General features: G+C 38.8%; 1 protein-coding gene across 4 annotated transcripts in view; it reads left to right on the top strand.

The window, feature by feature from the left end:
- IL1R1 (interleukin 1 receptor type 1) overlaps positions 1 to 21,431 on the top strand; it is a 126,732-nt gene that overhangs the window by 38,393 nt on the left and 66,908 nt on the right. The window contains exons 1-2 of one of the 4 annotated variants that reach the window (XM_017672430.3): positions 17,663 to 17,988; positions 21,158 to 21,428. The exons of 1 other annotated variant lie outside the window; for it this stretch is intronic. The gene's annotated coding sequence lies outside the window, so the exon portion shown is untranslated. Of the gene's footprint in view, positions 1 to 17,662; positions 17,989 to 18,943; positions 18,966 to 21,157; positions 21,429 to 21,431 lie in introns of those variants that run through there. 2 more of the 4 variants (XM_017672429.3, XM_073239207.1) reach the window with 2 other exon arrangements.

The following is a 21,431-nucleotide window of genomic DNA, read 5'->3' as shown; positions in this document are numbered from 1 at the left end:
TTCACGACCTTGCTAAATTCACTTACTAATTCCATTACTTCATAGAGGCATTTGAATATTCTAGGGTATTACCTGTAAATGACGACATTTATTTCTGAAGGGTGTTCACTAGGCATAGAATTCTTAGTGGACAGTTCAGTGTTCTTTTGGTACTTAGAATATATTATTCCAATCTCCTGTGGCCTCTGTACTTTCAGTTGTTAATCACATTATCGGTCTCTTTGTTGTAATGTGTCATTTTTCTCTGGCTAATTTCAAGATCTTGTCTTTATTACTGACTTTTAGGTTGCCTATGATGTGCCTTAGGTGTGCTTTTGTTTGTTTATTCTGTTCTAAGTTGTTGAGCTTGTTGAATCAGTAAGTTAATATTTTTCACTAAGTTTGAGAAGTTGTTGACCATTGCTGCTCCAAATAGTTCTCTACTCCCTTTTCCTGCTCCTCTGGGATTTTAATTACATGTACGTTGGCAGCTTGATATTGTCCAACAGGTCTTTGGGGTTCTGTTTAATTTTTAACAGTCTTTTTACTCAATATTTTTCCAATGTGTACTTTCTATTAATGTGTTTTAAAATTTATTTATTCTTTCTTCTCCCATCTAATCTGCTTTAGGGGCAATCTGATAAAACTGAAAATGTCAACTATTGTTTTTTCCATTTGTTTTAAAATTTTTCATTACTTCTGCTTCTTGGTCAAGATTCTACATCTGTTCATTCATCAATAATTTAAAAAAATTATATAAGCATATTTGTCTATACTTCTTTGAGCATGTTTGTAATAGTTGCTTGGATTTCTTGTTATACCCACATCCGGATCTACTTTTTAAGAATATATTTGCCAAGTATGGAATTCTACTTTGCAATTATTTTCCTTTAACACTTCAGATATGTTTCTCCACTGCCTTGTAGTTCTCACTCTTCCTAAGATGCTTTAAATTTTCCTTTAGAAGTCATATGTCTCTTTTTCCTCTGCTTTTAAGTTTTTGTTTTCTTTCTGTTTTTGATCTTTAATGGGTCTAGGTGTAGTAGTCTTTGGTTTATGCTTTTTAAAAAGTTTGGTCTTCTACTCATTTCTCCCCTCCTCCTCCACCATTATCACTCATCATGAGAAGTTTTTGCTACAGGAACCTAAACCCCTGCAAAGGTTCTACTTTGAGGTACTTAATAAAACACTAGTTCATTAGATCAAATATTATTTTCCGATCAACTTAGAGTTTGCTAGGCTCCACAAGTATGTGAAAAGCTGTGCAAGATCATATTTGGGAAATTTTCTGGCCATTACCTCTTCAAATATTGCTTCTGACTTGTTCTTTCTCTCTTTTCCTTCCAAGATTAATGACATGTATGTCAGACTTCTTAATTACATTTCACATGTCTCTTATGCTCTTTTTTAATTATTATTTTTTCTATCTATGCTTAAGTTTAGATATTTTCTGTTAAATTTTCTCCCAATTTGCTAACCCTGTGCTCTGCTGCATTTAGCCAGTTGATGTTAATCCATCAACTGATTTTTATTTCAAATATTAGTTTTTAGTTTTAGATTGCCTATTGGATTACTTTTTATAGATTCCCCTTTTTTTGATATTCTTTATCCTTGTGCCTATTTAGTTCATGTTTTCTCCATCTTTGTGAATGTATGAATCACAGTTATTTTACAGTCCTCATCTACTAACCATCATTTCTTGATCATCTATGAATTGATTCTATTGTCTGCATTTTCTCTCTTGATTATTGGTCATGCTTTACTGTCTTTTTAATAAGTCATAAATTTTGCTGTAAAATGTGCTTAAGAGGACCACAGATACTTCAGATGATGCATTCCTTATCAGACAGATTTCTGGTAGGCAGATGAAATGAGGTGTTGGCAAACTCAACCCAATCAGGATTTGGGTTTAGAAAGGAAAGTTAGACTCTGATCATCCCTTGTGACATGGTTGAAACTTTTCCGGGCTTTTCATAGAGAGCCTTGTGAGTCTCTTTTTTCCTTAGTTTTGAAAAGCTGTGCGAGATCCAGATTCACTGTCCAGAGATTCACAGCCCTGCTCTCTAGTATGCAGTCCCATGGAGATGAAAAATCTGGCAAATGCCTTGAGAGAGGAAAGCAGGTTATGAGCCTGAGGCAGGCCCTTTCTTTCTAGCAGGTTTTGGTTTATAATTATTTTAAGACTCTGGGTCTCACTCTGCATTTGAAAAGATTTCAACCTCCTTCCCTAGCTACCTGCCCTACCCAGGCCTCAGCAGATGTCCTATTTTGAAAATGAGTCATGTGTGTGAGATCTCTCAGGTCTCTGACCTGTCAGAGTTGCCCCACACAGCCATCAAAGCGTTGCTGGTTTATCTTTCGTTTTTATCAGCAGGGTCATCTGCCTGGGCCAAGCTCAGTTCTCCTGCTGAGAGTTGGTAAATGTCATTAGAGAAAAGAATGACTGACAACAATAAGCTCATGTTCTAACTGTTCTCTCCTCCCTGAAAATATTTTTCCTGCTCGTTATTGCTTCCAGTTCTCTGATGCTTTTAAAAACACAGCTTTTTAAATGTATCCATATTCATCCAATTATTGTGGGAAGATATGGTGTATCTTTTCTCTAGTACATCCTTCCCAGAAGCAGAAGTTTTTGACTGTCTTATCTTGGTATTTGTTTCCCAACTTTATATAAACCCGTGTTTTTCAGTGTTCTTTAAGCCAACTTTTTTTTGGCTTCCTTGTTTATTTCCTGATTAATGAGTTAAATAACATTTAGGCCTGTGCTAAAAATAAAATGGAAAATTCTGCTTGGCACAGCACATGTGAATTCAGAGAACAGAGCACAAAGAAGCAGGTCTGCCATACTAGGACCTCTAGAAGTGGATCTCTTGTTCATTGGCTCTGGGGTTTATTGGCCTAACCGGGTCACAGCTAATGTCTAAGAGAACTGGTGTGTCCAGGGCAAGAAGTATTTTCACTCCTGATTTCCAGTACTATTTTTTTTTTTGCAGGCAAGATGTAGAGTATCTTGCCAATAGGAATTTATTCAGGATCAAGTGAAATTTTGCTAAGGTGCACTTGGAAAAAAAACTCAGAGGCCAAGATGTGCATACTTCTACAGCTAAACCAAAGCTGCACATAGATCTCTACATGATATGTCTTAGAAGGAGAGCCGTTTGGAATGAGCACAGTTTTGGAATGCAAACCTGAATATTGGTTGTTTTCCACTTTTTGTTCTCTAAGAGGTCGGTATAAAAAATAATGTTTGGTATGAGGGACTTGGTGGTGGTTCAAGTAACTCAATATAAAACCGTTGTGGGGATTTAGGTACCTGTGGCCTCAAACGTCCAAGGTAGGTGGTGGTTAAAGGTACTTAGGTAGCGCAGGAGTGAGTGGGCGATCAAATGAACCAAAAATCAGTCTTTTCAAGGGACAGAAAAGACACCAGTAATTTAACTCATTGAGAAAGCTAGCAAAACCCTGTAACACCATTTGCAAAAACAAACTAACAAAGCTGAATAAAACAAACAAAACCCTTGCACAAGACACTTCTTAAGGGAAATACTTTTTGTTCTTCTCCCTAGCCTGTGTGTGTATGTGTGTGTGTGTATCAGAATATCAGAAAACTGATTGTTCTTACTTGGATATAGATAATGCATGCTTTAGGCCTCCAGGTGTGCCACACAGATACTCAAAATAACTATTGACCAATTCAACCACATTTTTAGAAACCTCTTTGTTATTGGACATCGAATCTAGGCAAGTTAAACTCTGCTAGAAGAAACTCCATTCATTACATTCAGAGATAAGAATCTGTGAGTTGGCCACATGAATGTAGTTCACTGTATATGAGCAGGAGGAGATGCTGCATTTATACTTAACAAAATGATGAAGATGACATGATTTTTATACTTGATTGATTTTCAAAGAAACAGCTGAGATATATAGAATGGTATTTCTTAGTGGAGATACTTTAGTTAGCAAAATGATAGCAATTCTCTGATCTCTGATATCCTAACACACACACAGACACACCCACGTACACACAGCCTAAGGAGAGGAGTAAAAAGCAGCTGTTTCCTGAGAGCTTAACCTTTGAACTTTATATCTTTCCCCACCACCACAGCCTTTTCAAATTATCATACCATGAACTGTTTGTTTTTAAGATTTATCATAAAGCAACAGTAATCAAGTTCAGTTATATTGGTATAAAGACAGAGAATAGATCAGTTGAACAAAATAAAGAATCAAAAAATAGAGATGTACATATAGACAACTGATTTCTGACAAGGTTTAAAAAGGTGATGGAGACAGGATGGTGTTTTAAACAGTTGGTGCTGGAACAATTGCACATCCACATGTAAAATAAAAGCACTCATGCAAAAGCAAACTGTTATTTCACACCATCTACAAAAATTATCTCAAAACATCTTCTAGAACTAACATAAAACCTAAAGCCTCTAGAAGAAAACATAAAAGAAAAGTTGGTGATACTGGGCTAGTCAAAGATATATATGACCAAAGAGAAAAAAATTGATAAACTGGGCTTCATCAAAATAAAAAATCTTCAGTTCTTCTAAAGACACTCAAGAGAATAAAAAGACAAGACACACAGAACATTTTCATATCTTATACCAGATAAATGACTTATATTCAGAATATGTAAAGAACTCTAAAGATGTAATAAGAAAATGAACAATCCAATTTAAAAATGGGCAAGAGATTAAAATAGATGCTTCATCAGAGAAGATACATAGACAGGAAATAAGAACATAATAGATGGTCTACATCACTAGTTCTTAGAGAAATATCTGTTAGAATGGCTAAAAATTAAAAAGACTAACCATACCAAGTATTGGTGAGGAGGTGGAGGAAACAGAACTCTCTGATACTGCTGGTGGGCATGTGAAATGGTGCAACCACTTTGGGAAATAATTTGGTAGTTTCCCCAGAAGTTCAAAATATATCTACTATCTGATTCAGACATGTCACTCCAAAGAACTTAAGAGAAATGAAAGCCCACAGAGACTTGTACACAAATGTCTTAATTGTTTTACTTGTAATAGCCCCAAACTGGAAACTTCCCAAATATCCATCAATTGAATGGATAAACAAACAGTGGTATGTCCATACAATGGAAGACTCAGCAATAAAAAGGAATACATACTACAATATAGATGAATTTTAAAATTATTATGCAGAATGAAAAAAGACAGAAAGAGCACATACTGTATAACCCATTCATTCAAAATTCTAGAAAATGCAAACTAATAAATAGTAACAGAGAGGCCGATCAGCTGTGGCCTGGGAAGGGTTTGAGAAAATTTTGGGAATGATGGATATATTCATTACCTTGATTGTGGTGACAATTTTATAGATTTACCTGTATGTTAAAACTTAACAAATTTCCACTTCACAGCTGTTTCCCAAGAGTTCAACATTTGAACGTTACCTCCTCCTTCTACTAGTGTCCCTTCTTGCCACATCATGAGTCAAATATTTCCTCTAAGAGTTAAATACATACAACTCTTGCAAGACAAGTAGTAATGATGACATTTTTTTTGTAGTAATAATGTGGAAAAAGTACCCAACCCGATTTCTATTGTGGTAAAAAGACCTTACAGTGCTGATAAAAAACAGGGAAGAAAACTGACTTATTTGTTAGGAAGAAAAATTCCACTTGCTTATAAATTTTGTTTTAACTGATAAAGATCACTACAGAATTGTTTTCTTTTTCTTTAGAAACAAGAAGATAAGTGAGGGGCATTGATTATATTTTAAATTACAAAATACTTAAAGTTTACAAGGAATAAATGCAGTATTTAAGTTAAAAACCTGTACCCATGAACCCATCAAGTAATTGGAAAAATAGAACATTATCAACATTTTTAAGGGTTTCTGCATCCCTCACACCATCTTCTCTCCCTGGAGATAATTGCAGTCCTGAATTAAGCATTTTTGTGATTTTAGCATTTCTGTTTGCTTACCAAAATAATATGTTCTTTTGTTTCTTTTTTTAATTCATAAGAACATTGCATTATTCTTCTGTGACTTGCTTTTTTAATTTGGCCTTTTGTTTTTAAGCTATATCCTTGTCAATACACATAGCTGAATGGTGTGAATATACTTTAATTCATTTATCCATTCTTTTATCAATTGATTTAGGGGATTTTATTGGATTTCTGCTATTATGAAAACTGTTTCTACAAGCATTCTTGTACTTGTCTCATGAAGTATGTATTCATGACAGTCTCTAGACAAAGTACAAACTGAATCTTTGGGTAAACACAGGTTCAAATTGTTTTCCAAAGTGGTTGTAAGGATTTACATCACATCAAATAGAGTTACTGTTTGTTAGTCACATTTGGTTTGTAAGCCTTAGATTTTTTTTTTGCTGATTTAATAATGTAAAATATCATCTCATTGTGTTTCTAATTTACCTGGGTTTTTAAGTTAGGCATCTTTTCATTTAGTTGACTGGTACTTGAGTTTCCTCTGCTGTGAAATGCCTGTTTTGTCTTTTTTGTGCCTTTCAATGTTTGCTTCTCTCTTCTCAACTGATTCTAGGAATTCTTTCATGTTTTGGATTCTAATTATCTATAGTTTATTTGTGTTGCAAATATCTCCCATTTTCACTTTACATTTCATTGTTTTATGATGTCTTTTGGTGATGCAATTTTTAATCATAACAGGTAGATTTATCAATAGCAACAATATAATAATAATATTTTGATATCTGCTTGTATAATTTCCCTAATGTGACTGTCTTTTTCAATATTTTTAAAAAGATAATTTTAGCCCTATCTACTCCATTTATTTAAAATCAGCCTATAAATGTCCATAAAAACTCCTTAAGATTAAATTATTAACTCTATTAATCAGTTTGGGGAGGATTGGAATCTTTGCAATTACTGTTTCCTTATCAATTTATTTAAGTTTTCTTTAAGGGTCTGTGATTTTTTTCTACAAAGGTGTTATTTGTATTTTCCCAGATTTATTCCTAGATCTTTATAATTTTTGTTGCTAACAAAAATTTTACATGTATAGAAATGCAAACAATTTTTGCACAGTACTCTTAGCTCCACCAGTTTTGCTATTCTTACTAATTATAATATTTAGCTGGTATATTTTTCTTTGGTTCACCATTCACATAAGTCATATTATTTTCAAATATTAACAGCTTTGTTTATTGCAGTGTTTCTCACTTCTGTTTCTTTTCTTATTTCATTGGCTAGCACCTCCTAATTCTCTGTAAAGAGAACTAATACTGTATAGAGTACAAGGTTTACTTGTAAGTTTTTGGTAGGCATCTTTTATTAGGTTAAGAATGGCCTCTTCCTGCCTTACCAAGAGATGTATCAAGAATGGATACTGGATATTATGAAAAATTATTTTTGCATCTATTAATTTAGATTTTTTTCCCTTAACCTCTCAATATGGAAAATACTATTAATAGAATTCCAGAGATTAAACCATTCTACATTCCAGGGATAATACCAACTTGGTCATAGATCCTTATTTTTTTAAATTCCCCACTGGTAATACATTGATAATTTTATCTTATTTTAGGATTTGTACCTCTAGGTTGAAATATAATTTTATTTTATTTTTTAGGTTTTTCTAATTTTGGTATTAATTATTCTAACTTCATAGAATAAATTAAAATGTGTGTCTTTTTAAAATTTTATTTTCTGAAAGAATTTGTACAAGATTGGGATTATTTATTTCTTGCAAAATTGGCAGAACTGATCCAAAAGATTGTGTATGTAAAGTATTTCCTTTGTAGGAATGGTTTATAATATGGATTAATATATTTAAAACTGTATGGGACAAGTCATATTTTCTATTTCTTTTAGTTGCTTTTGATAAATTATGTTTTTCCTGGAATTTATTCCTTTCATATATCTTCTCAAATTTTTGGCTGAAAGTAGTTCTTTGTATTTGCTTATATTTAATTTTTGCTTTATCTATAGCCACCTATCCCTGTTCATACCTTCATTCCTAATATTCTATAGTTTTTTAAAAATCAGTATTGCTATAGCCTATATTAAATGATTATAGCCAATTTAATTAGCCTTATTTTTTTTTGTGGGCATTACTCATTTGCTTTACTTTATTTTTGCTTTCCATGTCATTCATTTCAGTTCTCATACTTATTATTTTCTTCCCTTCCTTTCTTTGAATTTTTCTGTGTTCTTTTCCTAATATTACAAGTAGGGTGTTGAATGCATTAATTTTTAGCTTCTTTTCTAATATATTCACTTTAGTCTAAAAATACCCCCTCTACATATTATTAGTTTTGATATGTAGTTTTTAAAAAGTGTTATTTAATTTTAAGTGTATTCTAATTTTGTTATTGCCATGAATTAGGTAGAAATGACACTTAAATTTTCAAATACATGTGTGTCTTGGACATTCTTCCTAACTTAATTGCATTATAGTAAGAAAATAGGGTCTGTATCTGATAATGATTTGAAGTTTGTTCTAAACTTGTGCTATGGCCTTATACATGGTCGATTTTAATTAATAGTTCATATGTGCTTTTTTAAATCTGCCTGAGCATTTTTTATATTTTGTTCTTACTATGCTTTGATTCCCTTTCAAATTCTAAAAACACAATATTTGCTTTATATTCTATATTTGATCATTCACTATTTGAAGTATTTTTGTTTTTAAACCAGCCTAATTCTCTCTCTCTTTTTTTCTTCTGGGAATATTTAGTAACATATCTTTATTCTATTAGTGAAAAAGTTTTGAGGCCTATTTTGAGAGTGCCTTCCTCAGGTGGTTACTGACATTTCCCTTAGCTAGGAACTTAAATGCACTTTAATTTGGCTCCGGGGCTTTCAGAGCATGCAGATGTGTGAAGGCAGGCTCCGTACCCATGTGAGGGTGTGCCAGGAGCCACGTGCCCTCCCATCAGGGAGATCTCCTCATCAACCTTCACCTAGAGATAAAGTTGAAATAAATTTTCACTGCTAATTTGCCTTTAGGAATTAAAAAAATTTTTTTTTACTAGTTTATACTTCTAGAAAGGTTTAAACCTTTCTGAGTTCTGCTTCTGTGTGTGGTATTTTTTTTACCTCACTCTTCATTCTGTGTGGTTTAGATCTTTGTCTTCAGTTTATTAGCAGAGGGGGTTCCTGAATCCATTTGGTAGAAATCCCTGGTCCTTGGCTTTTCATATAAACCATTAAATACATTAATACTTGGCTTACATATACAGTTGCCTCTTGAACAATATGGGGCTTAGAGGTGCCAACCTCCCATGCAGTCAAAACTCCACGTGTAACTTCTGACTTCCCAGAAAGTGATGACAACCCACTGTTTACCTGAAGCCTTACCAACAGTATATTTTGCATGTTATATGTAATATGTACTGTATTCTTACAATAAAATAAGCTAGAGAAAAGAAAATGTCTTTTCAAATTGTTGAAAGTGTCCAAACATTTTCTAGTACATTTATTGAAAAAATCCATGGATTAGTGGACCCATGCAGCTCAAACCTATGCTGTTCAGGGTCAGTTGGATATATATACACTCACAGTTAAATATAACATGTAAACATTGTGTTTATAAATATAATTTATGTAATATGTAATATAATTTATATTATAGATTTATAATATACTATAATTGCATATATAATTTCAACCTTTTATCATGTAACATGGTAATGAAAACTGAACAGTCTTTCTTCTTCCTGCCTCTCTAGAAGAAAGATTTTGTAGACCAAAACCAAATTCACTGGGGAAATATTCACTGGCTACTTAAAAAAATCAAATCAAACGGAAAGAACAAATGAAGGTAGAGAGCTATGGCGTCTGTATGAATGGGTTGAAGGGAGCCAGAAAAGGCGGCTGAGGGGGAGTTGGTAGTGGGCCTGGGGCTGTGAGTTAAAAGGGAAGCCTGGGTTTGGAGTCAGTTTGTTTTTGAGTGAGTGGGAAGGGAAGGGAGAGCCCAGGTAGCCCAGCTGGTGTCCTGTTGACACGCCCAGCCCCTTGCGAACGCCATCATGCCTCTCTCTCCTGGGCTCACATTCTGCTGTCTTGGATGGCTGGGTTCCTGCAAGCTGTGTTTTGAGAACTGTGTTAGATAAGGCAGTCTGCTGCGGACACAAGGCATCTGCCTAATTCCAAGCACCAGTGTGCTCATTTGCAAATGTGCCCTGAGGGCTGAGCTGGAGGACTGCTAACTAGGACAGAAGCCGGGGCTGGAGGCACAGTGTAAGCATTCATCCTCCCAGGGATATGGCTGGAGGCGATGAGGCGGTGAAAAGTCCCTACTTGGCAGCAGTGATTCTGGAGGAATCTTGGTAGTTAGATATTAGGAAGAGGAAGAGAATTCAGGATACAGAAGATGTGCTCAGAGAGGTAGAAGAAAAACCAGGGTGGAGGGAGATGGTTCATTTAGTCAAATGCCCTCAATGGAAAGTTTTGTTGTAATTGTATTTATGTGACACATTGTTTTTTTAAAAAGAACAAAGAAAGTTATAGAAACCTAGATGATTGCATAAGCCAGGCACTGTTCTAAGTACTTGACATATATTATCTCAGTTAAAATTCTCCATGACACAGTGAGGTACCCAGAAATGATGACATTTTATAGATGAAAAACCAAGGCACAGAGAAGTGAAGAAACTTGCTCAGGGCAACGCAGCTAGTAAAAGGTAAAGCTGTATTGTTTGTAAAGAACTGGCCTCAGAACACTGAGTTCCAGTCCTAATTAGGGGCCTGCAAATAAATGAACCATAGTCTCCAAATTTTGCCAAACTTCTCATGGTTCATTTTACCCCATGCCTTGGTTTATGGAACAAGGGGGCAGGACTTGGGGAGAGACTTGGATCTGTGACCACGGAGTACGGACTGCAAGGGGGAACCTGAATTTCTCACTCCAGGTAAGAGAGTTTTCTCTCTTGGCAACCGATAGGGTAGAATATCATGACACTACCTTGTTAACAATCATCCCTTCAGACAACAAGCACTCAGAAGGCAGATTGAAGGGATTTGGAAAGAACAATTTTAAAGGAAGAATTACTTAGAGTAGCGTTAGGGAATGTGATTAGTTGGGATTCACCCACACTGAGGGAATTGGAGATGAAGTAATGGAATTGAGTTGAGTCTTAAGGAGAACTATTTGTTACAAAACAACTACAGGCTTTGCAATTGGGTGAAGAACTGAAGGTGGTCTCACCAGCCTTTTATTAGCCAACAGGTCAATGTTTAGACCTTTTGATTTTGTGATTTCTATACCTGAAACCCCCCATTTGCAGTCAGTTGGAAAGTTAATGTGTTTTTTGCTCATGAAATCTTCATCTATGAGAGTTATAAAGGTTATGAGATTAATAAACATGGAAAATGGCATTTTCTGGCTCTACACACAAACACACACACACACACACACACCTCTCCAAGCACTGATGATAATGGCTCTTAAGTTTAAGTGATTCAAGCTAATACATCTTGATTTCCTTATACTCAAAGCAATGGTGTTTGTGGTTCCACTGAGTATCAGCTACAGAAGGGGTAGGAACACATGAGTACTTGATCTGTGGTGACTGAGTTTTTCATGTCATATTCTACAGATTTTTAGAGAAGTATTAGAAGTAACATGTACTTTTGGTAAAATACTTACAACATGTGAAAAGATAAAAAGAAGATGAAAACAACTTTGTATTATCAACCATTCCTTCCTCCCCGAAAACTGTGAATGACATGGAGGTGTCTGTCCATCCAGACTTTTCAAATATACTGTGTGGATAACATAGTTTTCTTCTTAAATGTAAAACAGAAGTCAGAAAGAGAGTTAAGACTGTGAAGAAGGGGACACATGTCAGAATAGGCGGTGATATGCATTCCATGGCATTAAGAATGCAGTTCTGGAAGCCACGTAATAGCCTAAGAAACTGCTTGTGATGTAATGTTGAATCAAGAGATTACAAAGACATATGTGCATAAAAAAAAGTAGATGGAAATACTCCCAAATGCTAGCAGTGATGGGAACTCAGTGTCAAGGTCATGAAGGACTTTTAAGTCTTTATTTTCCCTATCTTCTGAATTGTAGATTTAGTTCTTGTAAAGAAAATATTAAAAAATATCTGTACTAGTCAGAACCTTTTGAATCTTCCTACATATTTAGTAACCAGTTAATTTGTGTCAAAGAACAATGAAGACAATAGGGTTTCACCTACCATTTAACCGCCCAGTAAGTTGGACATGTTTCTTGGGCTGTGCCTCATATTCACTGAGTATAAGAGTACAAGTACTATATTATCTTACCTTATTTAAACCAGCGAATTCTTTATTCACTGGAAGACCTGAAAACTGCACCCAAAGTTCACAGAAATGTACAGCTAGGCACTGTGATAGAGTAAATGGGAAAGTTTGTAGACCTAAATTCTAGTCTTAGATTTGTCCCCGCTAGGCCATTTCCTATTTCAAAATGTGAATAATGAGAAAATGCCCTGCCTAGTGCAATGATTTGCCGTGATTGCAAAACAAAACAAAAGATTCCTCAAACTGAATGCAAAAGCAGAAAGCCGAGAAGAGATGGTAGAAGGGATTCCTGGTATATGCAGATGCCTGCCCACCCTAGGTGGTCTTTGGGTGCTTCAGGGATGGACAAACACACCATCTTTGGGTTTGGCCCATTTCATTTCTGAGAGCTCTATTGTTACAAAGATTTTTTAAAAATCAGCCTCTGGAACTTTCTACCTCATTGTTTCTAGTTCCATCTCTGGGGTAGGATACCTTGGACCCTAGCAGAACCTGATGGTTTCAAGGGTGCAGAGCAATCCCTTGGCCTGGGGGCCAGGGGCAGAGCTTGGCTGGTCTTCTCTGACCATGAGCAGCCCCAGTTATCATTTTCTGAGGACCGTGGGCACTCCTGAGGACAACCCTCTCTCTTATTATTAGTTACACTTGTACCGGGGCAGCTCAGCGCAAGCTCTCTGATCACGCCTGGGATCCAAAGAGGAAGTCTTGGTCAGTCATGGCCGGACATTTGTTTGGCTTTGTTTTCCACCAGTGCTTTTGCTTTTCGTGAACCCTGCCCTGTGTTTACAAACTTCGTTTTGGGAAGTTAAGAATGAGATTGTAGATTCATCTCTGTTACATTTTGTACTGTTAGATTTGGCCTATGGTTCCATCTTAATGGGATCTTTTGGGACCCCGATTTGCTCTGTAGCCCAGACCCCAGCCTGTGGTAAGTTTGCCAGCTTTGCCCTTATGGTGGAGGAACCCGCTCTGCACCTCCCAGGCCCCTCCTCAACCTTTGCGTCGGCTCTGTGCCCTCCCCTCTCCCACATGCATGCTCTCCAGGAATCTTACCACGATCCACTCCACACTCTCTGGTTCTTTTGCTCATGCTCACTTGATAAATTTTTTAAGTTCAGATACCAGTTCTGCTTTCTAATCTTGAGTTTGCTTTTTCTGGGGAACATATATTCCTTCCAAAATCCTTCCTCTTCTACGCTTTATGTGCTACAGCTAGAGGGTGACCATGGCCATATCCATAACCAGCCTGGCTGCCACCTCCTGGAAAGGACCAAGGATAGCACCCGAGCTTTCCCACTGGAGACCACTCTTCAGACTGATCCATTTGTCTTGGAGTTTCGGTGTTTATGAAACTATCCAACTCTCGTAATGACATTTCTTCCTCTTGCTCACAAGAAAGTGGTTTGCAAATGGTTTCATGAACTCCTGATTCATTAAGTGCCCAGTGTTCTGCCTAAGCTGCCCATCGATACTCTCCACCAACTGGATGAGTCCACCAGACGTGGCTCGTTCTTAGTTAATTCATGCTTTCTCTTAGTAACCATGGCTTCATTAAGTGCTAACACACCACCTCTGTAAGAATTCATCTAGAATCTTTCCTGTTCACTAATCTGTGCTTGCAAAATCCCTCAAACCAGTAATGGATGTGGAAGCTGTCTGGAGATAGGAAGTGTTAAGGGATGGTATTCTCCTTAAGGGGTTTGGTAGGAAGCTGGAAGACAGAATGTGGCTTAGTGGTCTAGAAGAGTCATGGATGTGATTTGATTTGTTTATATGTCATTGCCAGGAACAGGAATGAAATCAGCAAGCAAGTATCAAGCCAGATTCTCCCAGGGCCTAACCACAGTGACTACGAGGTGGTCACCCGGCATGGTATGTTAATTTATCCAGTTTAAAGGCACAAAGTTACACTAACAGAATGTATCCCTCACTAGCAGGTACTTCAGAGACCATTTAGAATAGTGCTCCTCAAACTTCAACATGCACATGAGTTACCTAGGCAATCTTATTAAGATGTAGATTCTGTTCAGTAGATCTTGGGTAGGGCCTGAGATTCTGCATTTCTAGCATTCTCCTGGTGATGCTTCTGGCCCACGGCCACTTTTTGTGAAGCAAGGATTTAGACGATACTGTATTTTTTTTCAGATGTAGAAACTGAGGCCCAGAGAGCTGAAATGATTTTCCCAAAGCCACATGGATGAAGTTAGAGCAGGCTCTTTTACCTAGGTTCCTTGGGTCCCAGGTCAATGACTGTTTAATTACAAAACTGCTGGACCTACCAACACAGAGACTCTCCTTCCTTTCTTAAGGATTCACAGCATGTGGTGGGGGAACCAAAGTTAGATTCCAGGTATGTATATGCTTGCGTACAGGTGTGCATGTGTGTGTGCTTGCACACACACCCTGTATGTGTTTCTTCTTTCTCCTCAGTTGTGATGTGTAGGAAACACATGAGTATAAGCACATTGAAGATATTCTTAAGTGCAAATCAATTCTGAATGTGGAAACTTTCCCATAAAACTCTTCCAGGAAGCACATGAGTTATTTTTGACTTCTTAAGAATAAATACAGACATTCTAGGGTGTTTCTGATAAAATCATGTCATAATGACATCTTCTATAGCTTTAGTAGTAAAAGCTCTGGGCTTGGCTCAGGGAGTTCTATGCACATAGAGGACCGTGGAGTTCTGGAAATTTTCCATTAGCTTCTGGTATTGGGTTTTTGTTGCCAACTATGACTGTTTGTTTTCCCTGAACTCTGTGGGAGAACAACTGACAAATCCCAGGTGGGAGTGTGTGTGTGTGTGTGTGTGTGTGTGTGTGTGTGTGTGTGTGTGTGTTTGTTTACACATATTAACTAAACAGTGCAGATTTCTGACATTTTGCTCCTGGCTGAGAGGTAGGAAGGACGAAGGGAAAAGAAATGGTCTGGAGTAGAAAAGAGGGTCAGAAAAATCCTTCAAATGAAATCTCAACTATCCACTAGAGGTTCAGTAAAGATATTATGCTAAATTGATTAGAAAAAATTGGGGTCACAAACTCCTGTTTGGGGATGCAAATACCTGTGGAGGGTTCAGCCCATTAGCTTTGCATCTCAGCCTACCTATCTACTGGAGAGTCAGCTTCTTGGGGCAAGGCTGGGTCTTTCTGATATTCCCTTTTTTTCTTCCCAAGAGCCTAGAAGAGGGTCTTGCACCCAGGTAGGAGGCCAGAAGCACCTCTTGAATGAAATATCATTCACCCTGAGGCATCCATAGCCCTAGCCAGCAGCCCTGGAAGCTGCTAGTATGTTTTGAACAGTGTGATGGCAGGTCTGGGAGCTCACGAGGTGTTTGTGTGGGACCCACTAACTTGTTTCCTGCCTTGTCTTAAGAGGGGTGCCCAGTACAGCTATCTTTTGGGGGTGCTTCCCCCCATTGCCTAGGGGAAGCCCTAAGTCTTGCTCTGATGGGACCACCCCCGAGCCCTTGCTGTGGTCAGGCAGGCCCTATGTACTGCCTGTCTTTATCCTGAATCCACCCATCCCCGATCTCTTTGGAATGAAGAGAACATGTCAAGAACATGAATCTGAATGCAGAGCCCAGGAGCTTAAGAGAGCAATAGAAGAGGTGATCAGATAGCACCGTCTCTCCCAGACAGGTGTGGCCACCACCTGTGGAAGCCAGAGGCTCGGGCTGCAGCCCCCACCCCTGTACCCTCCCTGCCTGGGATGACCCTGGTTGGCTCCAGCCAGAGGGGCCTGCCCTGGGGCTGGAGGGGAGTTAGTCTGCCAGGTCACCTGGCTACTGTACATTGGAGGAATGGTGGAAAGTTCCTCCCAAACTTTGATGGTCTTCTCTGTCGTTTCAATGAGGTTATATCTTTAATATTCTGATGATTCACCAGGTGGCCTGGACCTAAACACTTACAGTGTAGATAGGCTAAAAATGTGGGCAAAACCACTGCAAAAAAGGTTGCCTTAAACTGCAGGCCCATTCTTACTCTTAATATTGTTGGAATCCCTGTCCACGGCTACTGGGGTACATTTGGTCTCTCAATTAAAGTTCATTAATCTACCAATTACCAATGAATCACAGCCACTTGGTAATTACCTAGAATGGGAAGGCACCCTGGGACGCTGTCTGGAAAGGCTGCCAAGGAGCGTGAGGAAATGGCCCTGTCCCTGAGTCATATGCCCTGTGCCCAGGTGAGCAGCGCGATCCATGTAAGACCTGCTGGGCAGCACCAGCCTGGGCTCAGCTGGGGCTCCTGCCCCTTGGCTAGGTGACCCTGGGGAAAGAACTTACTTTTGCTATGCCTCCATTTCTTCATCTGTAACATAGGTCTGAAGAATTTAAATTTCCTAGAAAGATGCCTGACCCATAACAAGTGCCCTCTCTTGCTGTCTCTGTTATTATCATAGAGAGAAGACATGGGTTCAGAGCAGGGAGAATCACCCTAGGATGCAGTGAAGGTGTACTTCAGTGAGCATGGCAAAGACTGAAAGTATGGGGAGGTGGGTGAGGCAGAGGGGGAGTGTGTGAGCAGACGGTGCCATGTTCAAGAGGGTAAGGGCAGGTAGAGGCCAGACGGTGGTGCAGAGCACGTGATAGCAAAGCTTCGAACAGTGTCTCCTAAAGCCAGTGAGGGGCCATCCAGACTGTCACAAAGTGAGAACAAGGCAGAAGGGGATGTTGGGCCAGCTGAGGGAGGACCTTGAATAGAGGTTTGGCCATGCTGCAGATTTTTGAGTAGCACTGTGATAAGCTGGACCCTGTATCATGTCAAGAACATGAATCCGAATGCAGAGAACCAGGAGCTTAAGAGAGCAATAAAAGAGGCGATCAGATAGCACCATCTCTCCCAGACAGGTCAGGCCACCACCTGTGGAAGCTGCAGGCCCACCTGTGCACCCTTCCTGCCTGGCTGGTGTCCGAGAGCTGTCCTGAGATGTGGGGGTGGGAGGTAGAGGGGGACATCAGCGGGTTTCCCCACCTCCAGGACGCTGAGGAGAGAGCCCTGCATGTTCCCAGGGCACATGGCAGCAGGGGTGGGTACATCATACAGAGGCCCTGGGTCTGAAACATGGGAAGAACTGAATTAAGGATCTTGTAGTATTGCTAGGGGCTCATGCCTGTGGCTATTGTTATAAGAAGGACTGGAATTGGCAGAAGAGGGAGAGGCATGGGACCCCAGTCCTGGACTTAATTTGCCAGAACTTGGATGGCGAGAACTCACGACAGGCTGCACAAGCCTGTCCACAAGCCTTGTCTAGGCTTTTAACACAAAGTCATATGAGGAGAGACCCAGCCTTGGGAAACATGAGAAATGACCATGCGGTGAAGCGTGTTGGTATTTCGTAAGGGTCTGGCACGTTTTCCGAATGATTCTGGCAGTCTGCCCAGCTCAGCGCTTCCTGCTCATAGTTCCCCACATGTGTCACAGCTGAGGATTAAAGCCCTAGCAGCCTCTGACACGGTTGTTGCCTGGAGCCCACTTTCTCCTTTCTTTGAGCCTCCACACCAGCTGGGCTGTCTGACAAGATTGAGGCGTTGCTTTCACGCTGCGCAGGCCAGACCCCGAGCTCCTTGCAAAAAGAAAAATAGAATTAGCAGCTCTAGTGAGGGCTGACTTTAATGCACTTTTGTTTTTAATAACCAGCATCACCTCTGCTGGCTTCATCTGGGTAAGAAACCCTGTGGGCTTATCTTGAGAGTTACCACTTCCTGGCAGGCCAGCATTCCTGGAGGCCCCAGTGATGAAGGAAGGAGACGGTAAGAGGGTTAATTACACTTTGGGGATTTGTTTTTGTATTTTTTTCTCCTTTTCTTTTTGTTTACTTATACACTGAAGTATTTAGGAGGCATGATGGAATTTGATAACATGAATAGTGTTATGCTGTTTGTTGAAACAAGATTTTAAGGACTTCTGGGAGTTATGTGGCTTTGTAGACATATTTAACTTTAAGATGTGTCTGTGAGCCACCTTAGGAGGTGACCTATTTTTATGTGTTTTACTCTTGGGAAGAATGACTCTAAAGTATATGGGAATCTACTTTGTAAGTATATACTGCTTATAAGCCATAAATAGTGATGTGACTTTTGGTAAATCATGAGGTTTAAGTGAGGCATCATAAATAGTCTTTTAAAAATGCTGTTACTAATGTTAGAATTAAAACTTATTTTATAATATTCTGTTAAGGTTCTACAGTTTTAGAGGGGCATAATCTGGCCAGCATTTGACTGAAGGCATTGCGTTATTATTAACAGACATCCATTGATTGCATTTAAAATGATAATGTATTGTAGTAAATGTATTAGTAAGACTTGTACATGCTTCCTTCAGTAAGGGCTTAGAATGTAACCTTAAAAGCATGAGCATGTTTTCCAGAGGTTTTACCAGCGTTACACCTATAGCGATAAAGAAGACTGTATAAAGTTATACACTCTCAGAGGGGATTATAAACATTGCCCAGTATTTCTTACTGGACATCCTTGACCTCCGTAATTCCTATCAATAGTGTTGTTGTGGGAAAGAACATAATAAGAAAATGGGACAGAATCTGAAAGATGAAAGGAAAGGGAAAAGGAAAAGAAGAACAAAATGAGGTTTACAGTTCACTTCACTTCACTTCACCTTAAGGCTCTGCACTCTAATGGGAAACACTTGTTCGCACTGTGGCCTGGAGGCTGTGATAAGCTGGACGGTGGGAGGATGTTCCAGATGACGCAGCTGGTGACCAGCTAGTTGGGTGAGTTAGTGTTCACCCACAGGCAGCTGGACGTCAGGATGTGTATGTGAGAGGCTGAGGGAGAATTTGTGTTCACTGCAAATGTGAGGCTCTGGTGGGAAAAGAGCAGGAACACTTCTTGAGATGAATTTAATCTTCCTAATATGGTGATGAATTTAAAGGATACATATGACCTTTCTCAACTCTTAACAATTGCAGTTGTTAATCTTTTAACCTAACCCTTTGGGCACATGCCTATTAGCTTAGGGGGAAAACTTGATGAGCACGGTCAAGGAATGGCTGAGATCCACTTCTATAATATTTCCTTTAAAAATGCACACAAATAGCACATGGTCACTGCCAAAAATAAATGTAAAAAAAGAAGATGTATAGATAATCAAAAAGGATGAAAAATAAAAACCTGTCACTGTGAGATAAACACTGTTAACATTCTGATATGCTCTGCTCTGAAAACATATTTTGAAAAAACACACTTGTACTGGGCATGCTATTTTATAACCTGCTTTTCCTGTTCAGCAATGTACTGTGAGCATCTTTCCATGCTGATTTCCTACAAAAGCTTTTTACTCACATTATACAGATAACTTATTAAATCATGTTGGTAGATATTTGTTGTTTTTGTTTTCTTCCTATTATTAACATTCCCTAAACTAACATGCTTGTGGTGAACCTTTGCATCTCTTCCTGATTATTTCCTTGGGACACATTTCTGGAAGTGCATTGTGGTGCTAAAGGATCCTCTTGATCCCAGCTACTAAATTAATCTAGGCACGTGCTATTAGTAGAGGTTCCCTCTAGCACTGTGTGACCACCACTTCCCCACACTTTCACCAACACTGGGTTTTACCATTTATAAAAAGATGTGCTGGCCTGATAACCAGGAGAGGTTATTTTGTTATCTAATCAGCTTTAAGGAAACCCTTTGTAAAACCTTCTGGCTTCCTATTCTGCCTCCCTGGGTTCAGCTTCTTGTCTTTTTGGTTACTCGTTATCATAGCAATCACCTCTTACAGGAACTTACGGCAACCTAATTTCTGAGACCTTAACCTCATTTGATGTTGCTCAGCCAACCTGGTGAGAGCGTAGGGAATTGAATGCTTCTGCCCTTTTTACTGTTTGAACAACTTAGCTTGAAAATCTCAGTCTTTATGATTTTACCTCCTTTTTATCTATAAAACTTGGAGACCAAGACTGACTTGCCATCCCACCACTAGACTGTATTGGGAATGTAGAGAGATAAGTTAGAGGAAAGTTCTTGGAATAGAGAAAAAAGTAAAAATACAAAGTGGTGCTGTTACTCTTGCTGTTTGTATGAAGTTTATATTCTCACCTTATAAAGTGCATTATTTTTGAAGATTTTGACAATGTCTCTAATTCTAAACTTGGAAAGTGTGTGTGTGTGTGTGTGTGGGTGGATGTGTTACAACATAGATCTTGGTTCTTAGATGCAGCAGCAGTGTTAAGTGTGTTCTAGCATATACACGTCAGAGTAAAAAAGGGTGCTATTTTGCTGTTTATGCATACCACTTGCAGAAAAGATGACACGCCATTCTTCTCATATTGCCTTGCTGTTTGTCCGCTTGTTTGCTGTTAGCCTTGGTGAGAGCTGCTCAAAGACAGGAACCCATTTTAAGTGTGTTTGTCTTTCTGCCTGATTTAGAGTCTGGTACCCTGCAGGGGCTCAGTAAATGTTTTCTGAATGAGTCAGCAGAAGGGAGTGAGGAACATTTTTAGCCAACTCTGCAGGGAAAGGAATGTTCCAGAAAGGAATTACAGAAGATTTAAAAAAATAGGGATTTTCTGGGGCAGATTGATTATTTTTTTTGCTTAGATTCACTTGGGTTGGTGTCTGTTTCTAGCAAGTAAATCTTTAAAGTTCTGAGTAGTAAGTAATTAAGCAAATGAATACAAGCCAAGGTTAGAACCAGGAGAATGGAGACCATAGCTTTTGTAAGCACCAGTCTCATGAACTTGGCATGAGTATGAAAAGCTTTCCAGAATTTCACTCTGACCCCCAGCTCAGTGTGAGGCCATTCAAATCAGAACCAGACTGGTGTTGAGCAATGGCTTGAACTTGGTACTGAATAAACAATGATGATGGTTAATACCTAACAGAGCACCTACATTGTGTGAGACCTGGGTTCCAAGTGCCACACCTATGAGGTGGTCATTGTTTTTATCTAATTTTGCAGATTAAGAAACTGAAGCCCAGAGAAGTGATTTGCTGAAAATCACATCAATAATTAGTGCACAGCCGAGACGCATGACTCAGAGTCCACGGGCTACAAGGGTGGGACTGAATGAACTTGAGAGGCCATGACACGAGGTTTTTGGACCACTGGTGATACTTGTGCTGTTCACTTGGATATACAGTCCCCATTTATAGAGATCCCACTAAGGAACACACAACTGCTCTTCATTCTTTACATCCACTACCTCTCATCTGCCTTACAACCTTGCCAGGTT

Source organism: Manis javanica, chromosome 1, assembly GCF_040802235.1.
Source record: "Manis javanica isolate MJ-LG chromosome 1, MJ_LKY, whole genome shotgun sequence".
NCBI classification, from domain to species: Eukaryota; Metazoa; Chordata; class Mammalia; order Pholidota; family Manidae; genus Manis; species Manis javanica.
Note: the sequence above shows the minus strand (reverse complement) of the source record. Positions and strands in the feature narration are given on the sequence as shown.